At 48.3% G+C, this 7,840-nt stretch overlaps 1 protein-coding gene across 1 annotated transcript in view; it reads left to right on the top strand.

Moving 5' to 3' along the window:
- The first annotated feature begins 307 nt into the window (after positions 1-307).
- LOC109298409 (inverted formin-2-like) overlaps positions 308-7,840 on the top strand; it is a 53,967-nt gene continuing 46,434 nt past the window's right edge. Inside the window, exon 1 of the mRNA XM_019518488.1 lies at positions 308-442. The gene's annotated coding sequence lies outside the window, so the exon portion shown is untranslated. The remainder of the gene's footprint in view (positions 443-7,840) is intronic.

Genomic DNA, 7,840 nt, shown 5'->3' with positions numbered 1-7,840 from the left:
TGAAAGGGTGCGGGGGTCACGCAGCCAGAACTGAGGAGGTGCTGGAGGGGACCTGAGCCAGTTCATGGCAGTTCCTACGTTTCACTGGGACTGATTCCTCCCCGCGCCCAGCCGCCTGTGCTGTCTGGACACCGCAGCGTTACTGCCTGCAAGCCTCGGGGGGGCTGGGGAAAAGCGCCGCCAGACGTGCCCAGGAGAGGCTGGAGAAGCCGGGGCGGGGGTGGCTTAGGACTAGTCCCTGCGGCATCCCCGGCGGCCCCGAGCCCAGCCTAGGCCGGGGGCGGCGCCGGGCGCGGCGGCTTCCACGTGGGATCTCCGGCGGCTGTGCTGAGCTGGGCTGCGCCTCGCCCCGCCCGGGACCCGCGAGTGGCTGGGTCGGGCCGGGGCTGCTGCAAGGCAGACGGGTGATGTGATCGCGGCGCCCCGCGGAGGAAGGAGCCCGGTAAGAGCCTCCCCGTCCTCCGCCAGCTCTCGCGGTGGCCCCCGAGCATCTCCCTCACACCGCCGGAAAACTTCGGCCCCAACCGGCTGCTAGCGGGGCTGGGGCTGGGGCCGGGCTGCTCCTTGGGCAGGCGCACCGCAGCCTCCCCGGACGGCTCCGGGCTGGGCTGAGCTCAAGGCCGGTGTCTGCCCTGCCCTCCCCCGGCCCGGCCCTGGCCCGGCCGGACCACAAGAGGCCGGGGGCGCGCGCGACCGTTGGTGGCGGGGGGTTGGGGGGGAGGGGAGGTGCAGCCGCGTTGGTCTGAGGAGGGCAGACGAGGCGCTTTGGGGAAATGTGATGTCTTTTATTCGAGCAACTCGGACAAACTGGGCTTTGCAAGCTTTCGGGGTACAAACACCCTCCTTCAGTACAGACTCTCCTTCCGCCTGAAGAAGGGCGTTTGTGCCCGAAAGCTTGCAAAGCCCAGTTTCTCCAGCTGTCTAATTGGTCTCTCACAAGATGTCTACACAAAGCACCTAGTCCCGTGAGGATGATGGTGCCAGGACAGAGCAAAGCCTGCCCAGTTGGAGCTGAGGCCAGGCACTGGACTGAAAACTAAACGGCTTAGCTGGGCAGTGTGTTCAGCCCCGCCTCGCCTCCCCCCTAAAAAAAGACCCTGAAAGCAGGGGAGAGGCAGCTGTAGAGCTTTGCTAGAAGCCGCCTGAAGGAAGCTCAGGGGAAAGAGCGCAAAAATAAAGCTGAGCCTGGGCTTGGCTATGGGCGGCGCAGTGGGACAGATTTCCGCCAGGTGTGTCTGAACTAGGCTGGGCAGTGGACGAGACAGCCCAGGAAAGTGGCAGGCTCTGCATCATGGGAGATGTTCAAGAAGAGCTTGGAAGATCCTGGCATAGCTGTGCCCATGTTCTGCTATGGATACTCCCCATGCTTCTGTGCTTTGCTGGTTGCTCTTAGCCTTGCTTTCTGCTCTGTGTGTCAAGGGTGTTTTTAGGCCTTCCCAGAGGCACTAGGTGTTGGCTACAGCCAAGGCTGGGACCTTCGACTGGGGTGTCCCAGTGCTGCTGCTGAAATCAAGGCCAGAGGTTCCTGGCTAGGGGGTCTTGCCCCTCTGCTCAGTCAAACCAGTCACCATCTTTGGAGTCAGGAAGTCATTTTACCCCAAGGTCAGATCGGTTTGGACTGGGGGGGGGGGTTGCTTTTCTCCGTAGTGGGGGGTATGGCCCTCTATCCAGGATCTCTTGAGCGTGGTAAGTTGATAACATTTCATGCAAGCAGGAGGTTGGCTTCTATGGTTCCCCTGCTTTACCTGTGGCAGGGTAAGGTGTTAGGTCCGTGTTGTGTCATGGTTGAGGGTCATCTTTTATCGAGATTAGGTGACAATTTGTATAGGATGGTTTGACTAGGGATGATCCTGCCTCAGACGAGGGTTGAACTAGATGACCTCTGGAGGGTGTTTCCAGCCTGGCTTCTCTTTGATTCTATGAAAAAAGGGACTGTTTGAGCCAATCTTACATGATTGGCTTAAGCAGTGGTTCTCTACATTTTTAAACTTGAGGCACCCCTAGTTAGACTCAAGGGCCCCTTTGTTAAACTCAAGACACCCCTTAGAAAATGCCAGCTTTTAGTTTCTCCTCCATTTTTGACTACAGAAAAAGGATAGATCAATTTTTTCTGATACAAAGAACTCAGAAAGACCACTGCAGGGCAGAATGTTTTAACACTATGAATTCATATTTGAAATCTCTGCCTTTACCTCATGAATCATGTTTGCAAAATTACCAGTGCTAACATTGCGTGGCACCACACAGCACCCTTGAAAGGATTGCAAAGTATCCCAGAGTGCCATGGCACCCTAGCTGAGAATCACAGGGTTAAATGGAGGTAAAGTCTGAATGGCATCCTGTTGCTGTCTGGAAGGTATGTTCCCTCTGGAACAGGGTACATCATACTGATACTGGAGTATGGGGGAGTTTCCACTTATGCTCCCCAAGGGAAATCAGTAGATGTACCACACTGACTGTATACTTGAAAAACTGATTTTGAAGGAGGGTATCTTGTCAGAGTCAGGTTCTCCCCAAAGTTATCCTCCTGCACACACATGGAACAGGTATTTCCCATACTACTTTTTTTCCAGGATGCTGGCAAGCAATATGGAAAGAGAATCTGCAGCATCAGCAACCAGAGCAGAGTTCCAGGGTGTGAGAACTCCCTGAAAGCAGGATTTGAGGGCAGCAAAAACACTCCAAAATACTACCCCTGGGTCTCAGTTCTCAACATTGCATCATCATCTTTGCGAAGCTGGGCTAGGAACAGAAATTATACAGTTCAAATCTGTAACACAGCCAAATTTCAGTACAAAATGGCTAAAACCACTTTCAAAATGGCCAAAACCAATTAAAGATAAACCTGGATGGATGTAGTATCAGACTTAACTGATTTAAGTTGGTTCATTGAATTTCTGTCTCAGATGCCCTCCAGATCCAAGTTAACTCACAGTCCCCCAGCATCCCAGGATGCTTTGCACCTCTCCCACAAGCTGTCCCCCCCACATGGGTAAGTTAGCCTTGGCCCAAGGGAGGTGTACTTTAGTACCCACTGGCTTCTGGCCTGGGCAACTGCAGGCATGTGGCTGCATTTCCGGAATGAAAAGTGAATGTCTGTTCACTTGCTTATCGGTTCAATCTACACAGCTTAGACTAACCTGCAAAGACTGAATCGATTCAGCCTCAGGCTTTTTGACCATCTGGACTTAGCCCATGTGCTCCTACATATCTATGATCTGATGTGGCAAGTAATTTCTCTAGGTGAACAAAAGCCAATCTGAGAACCACAAACTATCTCGTTTAAGCTACGCAATACTTAGACTATGGACCTGTTGGCTAAATTCAGTGCTGGGATAAAAAGAAGTCAGTGGAGTGACAGTAAGGGTGAATTTAGCCAATTGCATTTGCTTGGACGCTTGATACTTGTCAACTTGTCTCAACCCTATATGATCCTCGCTGACTGCTTTCACCATTATCTAAAGGTTGGTAAGTGCTGTCTCACAAGACCTAAAGCAGACCATGTAGGTTCAGAATACTAGAAAAATTATTTCTGAGTCATAATAAATTAATGAATCTAGCAGTGGCAATCATCCAAGGGTCTTCCTTGGCAGGGATTAAGTTTCAAATCTTACACAACTATTGTGAAAAAGGTCACAGGAACACAGGACTAGAAGGGAATACTTGGATCATTGAGTGCAGGCCCCTGCTATTGGATTTTTTCGTAATCTGATCAAGCAGCACTAAGATTTGGGGCAATGAGGGAAAAGAACAGCTACTGGAACATTATTCCTGAAGCTGTCTTCCCATCTCCAGGCTAAACTTATTATTAATGGTCTGTTTATGCCAAATTGTTCATGTGCCAACATTGTCTGTTAGCTTAAATAGCTCTTTTTCTCTCTCTTGTTTTTTCCCAGATGAATTCATAAATAGCTGGGCAAATGACAGGGGGCTGAGCAAGCCAAGCTCCTTTAATCTCCTCTCATAGGATAGATTCTCTGTTTCCTAGTCATCCCAGATACCCTCCTCTGTAACTGCTGCTGCTTGAATCCTTCTTCCTTGAGCAGGGATAAACAGACTGTACCGAAATCTAGCTGAGGTCTTACTCATGCCTTGTATAATGGCATTAATGCTTCCTGATCTCTGCTGGAAATACCTTTTCTGATACACCCAAGGTGGATTTTTGCCTTTTTCATAGCCTGATTACATTGGTGGCTTATGGTTATCCTGTGATTGATGGACTCAGCCAGGTCCTTCTTGTCTGACATTTCCAGCTTTCAGCAAAAACTCTTGCTCTTAGTTCCCAAGTACATGGCTTTGCATTCTGTGCTAGTAAAATCTATCTGGTTTCTATTACTCCAGGCCTCAAGGTCATCTAGTTTTTCCTGTCTGATCTCTCAGGCCTCATCTGCAATGCCTCTTCCCAGCTTCTTGTCATCAGTAAATTTTATTAGCCCCTTTGTACTTTTTCAGTGAGACACGCTAATGAAGATATTAAAGATGATCAGCCCCAGGACCCATCCTTGAAGAACTCTACTAGTAACCTTCCGCCAGGCAGATGCTTCCTCTTTCAGTATTACCCATTGCCCCCTCCTCTTTAGCTAGCTCCCTACCCACCTTTACATTTTAGTATTAGTCTCAATCTGCTCCAGTTCATCTGCTTGTTTTCTCTGTGGTGCTTTATCAGTAAATACTGAAGCCCAGATAGATTGGATCTGACACGTTTCCTGTGTCTCGGAAATTCATCATATCAAAGAAAGATGTATGTTTAGTGTGGCAGGATCTGTTTGGTAAACCCATGCTGCATTTATCTGATACTCCATTTCTCTCAGTTTCTTTATTTTTTCCTTCAAAATATTTTAATATGTACTGTGGACAAAAGGTCATTTTCCCCACCATTATAAAACAGCCACCCCAAGACAGAAGAAGCAAATTGTCCAGCAGTGGGTAACAACACTTCAGCAGGCAAGAAACAACACTTTATACAATTAAAGTCTTTGGTGAAACTGTAGGCAGCATTTGAAACTGGCATTCCCTTTCCAGGGATAACATCTCTGTTGTAAAGGCTATGGGATCTATTAATAATAGTTCAGGAGAGGTTACCATCTACTGCAGGGTTGGGCAAAATGCGGCCCACGGGCCAGATGCAACCCACCAGGCCATCCTGCCCAGCCTGCGGGGGCCCCTAAACAATTTAGAAAATTAATATTTATTTGCCCCTGGCTGCCTGTCATGCAGCACTCGATGGCTTGCCAAAACTTGGTAAGCGGTCCTCTGCCCAAAATAACTGCCCACCCTGATTAGTGCAACATCAAAGCCACTTCATGCAGGATGCAAATGGTCCATGGAAGTCTAACATTCAAGTACTGGACAGGACTGATACTGGCTACGCTGTTAGATTCAGCAGCAGCGCAGCAGAAGGTGCTTTGACTGGGACCATTCTGAGCACCACAACAGCGGAAAGAGATCTCGGAGTCCTGGCTGACACAAAAATGAACAAGTCACCAGTGTGACAAGGTAATAAGCAAGGCTAAACACACTCTTTCTTGCATCAGCAGGAGTATCACCAGCAGGTCTAGGGAAGTGAAAATTCCCCTCTATGCAGCGTTGGTGAGGCCGCAGATGGAGTACCGCGTCCAGTTTTGGGCACTGCACTTCAAGAGGCATGTGGATAATCTTGAGAGGGTTCAGAGGAGGGCTACTCGTATAGTTGAGGGCCTGCAGGTAAGACCCTATGAAGACAGACTGAGGGACCTGAATCTCTTCAGCCTCCGCAAGAGAAGGCTGAGGGGCGATCTTGTGGCTGCCTACTACAATCTCATCGGGGGGGTCAGCAGGGAATAGGAGACACTCTGTTTACCAGGGCGCCCCTCAGGGTTACCAGAAATAATGGCTACAAACTGAAGGAGAACAGATTTAGATGGGACATAAGGAAGAAATTCTTTACGGTAAGGGTTGCCAAAATATGGAATGGGCTTCCAAGGGAGGTGGTGCTTTCCCCTTCCCTGGAGAAGTTCAAGGAGAGATTAGACAGGCATCTGGCTGCGGTTACCTAACTCTAGCGCTGTTTCCTGCCTAGAGCAGGGGGTTGGACCTGATGAGCTACTAGGTCCCTTCTGACTCTAGAAATCTATGAAATCTGAGTGCACATAGACACCCGTAGGCATAATCCATGCTAAGTTTTGCATTATTTTTACCTGAATGAGAAAACATGTTAAATATATGTAAACACTAGCTATAGCCTTACAGCGAGACATCACACTATTGTAACTTTGTGGAGGTTCACCACTTCTTACAACATTATCAAAATATTTTCCCAGTCATTTTCACACTACAGTATATTATGCTCCCTTAAGCGCTAGAAATAGAACGCAAGTTTAACTGTTCCTCAGCATCACTATGTGCAGGCATTTCTTACAAGGATGCTCATGAGTACTGTGCTACTGATTATTGACTTTGCCTCATAAGGTGGACCAACAAATGCTGAAAGCACAAAATAATCCATGGATTTTGCAAACGTTTCTTGGGTCCGTGGCCTAATGAGCCCAACACATACTTAGAGAATTAGATCAAGGGGAGAAGAGTCTGATTGCAATTTGGGTGCTGACATTATCTCTTTAATTATAGTGAACTAGGCTGGCATTGTTTCTAGCAGCTTGGCTGTGAGTGTGGGTATAGGGTTTTGAGACAAAGTTCCAGTTGTTCCAGTTGAGGAGCTATGCTGCCAGCATAGTAATGAGGAGCTACAACTAGAACAATACCACAGAAGAAGGCCACAGTTTGCTGGTGTGACTTGGCTGAGCACATAGAGCTTCTGGGAGTAGGCCATGCAGCGTCTGTTTTCCTGGGAAAGGGAGTGCTCTATAAGAGACGCTTCATAATTGCTTCCAGATGCCGACAGCAATAGATGAGTAGCCAGCTTTATGGCGCTGAATGTAGAAAGAAGTACAGAGAGGGTGTGTGTATTCATCAGCTGTTGAGTCATAGCATATGATACACCGGAGTTATTGCATTTGAAAGTAATTGGTTGTATTAAATGTGGTAGATGAACATTTGTTGCAGTTTGTCACCATAGCCTTTCATTCCTGCAGAAAGTTCGGAAGACGGAGGGTTCTTGCTGGTTATGGGTATAATAATTTTCCTACTTTACGTAAATGACAATATTGTTTACAAGCTCAGCCATTTCCACTTCCTGACACCTTGCCTGGCATTTCAAAATGCTAAACGCTGAAGTCACAAGTAACGGAAGTTGTAAGTTCAGAGCAATATTTACAAAAACCCCAGAGGACTTCATCATGTACTTAAAATCACTTGGAGAACCCTGGATGTGAATAAAGGGGCTTGGCCAATTCAGTGGGAGAACATGGACTGCAAAGATGATGTGCTGAAGACCATTAAAGTGTTGTGCCTAGTAGGGCTGTGCAAGGCTTTAGACAGAGCTTTGGATCCAGAGAAGCTTTGGATGCTTTGGGGTCCAAAGCAGCACGTTTGGGTCGAAGCGCTGCCTCGTTCAGCTTCCCACAGCACTTCGGAGCCACCTCCAAGATCTGGCCGTAGGGTATAATGGGGAAACAATAAAATACCTATAACATTGTTGTTTTTTGTCTGATTTGGATGAAATTTTCAGGAATGGTAGACTCTGCAGAGAGGATGAAGCCTGCCAAGTTTCACAAAGATCAGTGCAGGAGTTTTGGGGCAGCTATACCCCAAATTCTTGAAAGCAGAACTCCTGTCACGTCTATGTGTTTCAACACAGAGGGGTCAAGACTGCAGGGGTGGTAGCTGTTACTGAGGCCACAAAGCCTGCCAAGTTTCAAGGAGATCAGTGCAGGGGTTTGGAGGGAACTGCCCCTCAAGCTGC

The sequence above is a fragment of the Gavialis gangeticus genome, unplaced genomic scaffold (genome assembly GCF_001723915.1).
Source record: "Gavialis gangeticus isolate Ggan-Ray unplaced genomic scaffold, GavGan_comp1, whole genome shotgun sequence".
Lineage (NCBI taxonomy): Eukaryota > Metazoa > Chordata > Crocodylia > Gavialidae > Gavialis > Gavialis gangeticus.
The sequence above is the reverse complement of the archived record's forward strand: the minus strand, read 5'-3'. Positions and strand labels throughout refer to the sequence as shown.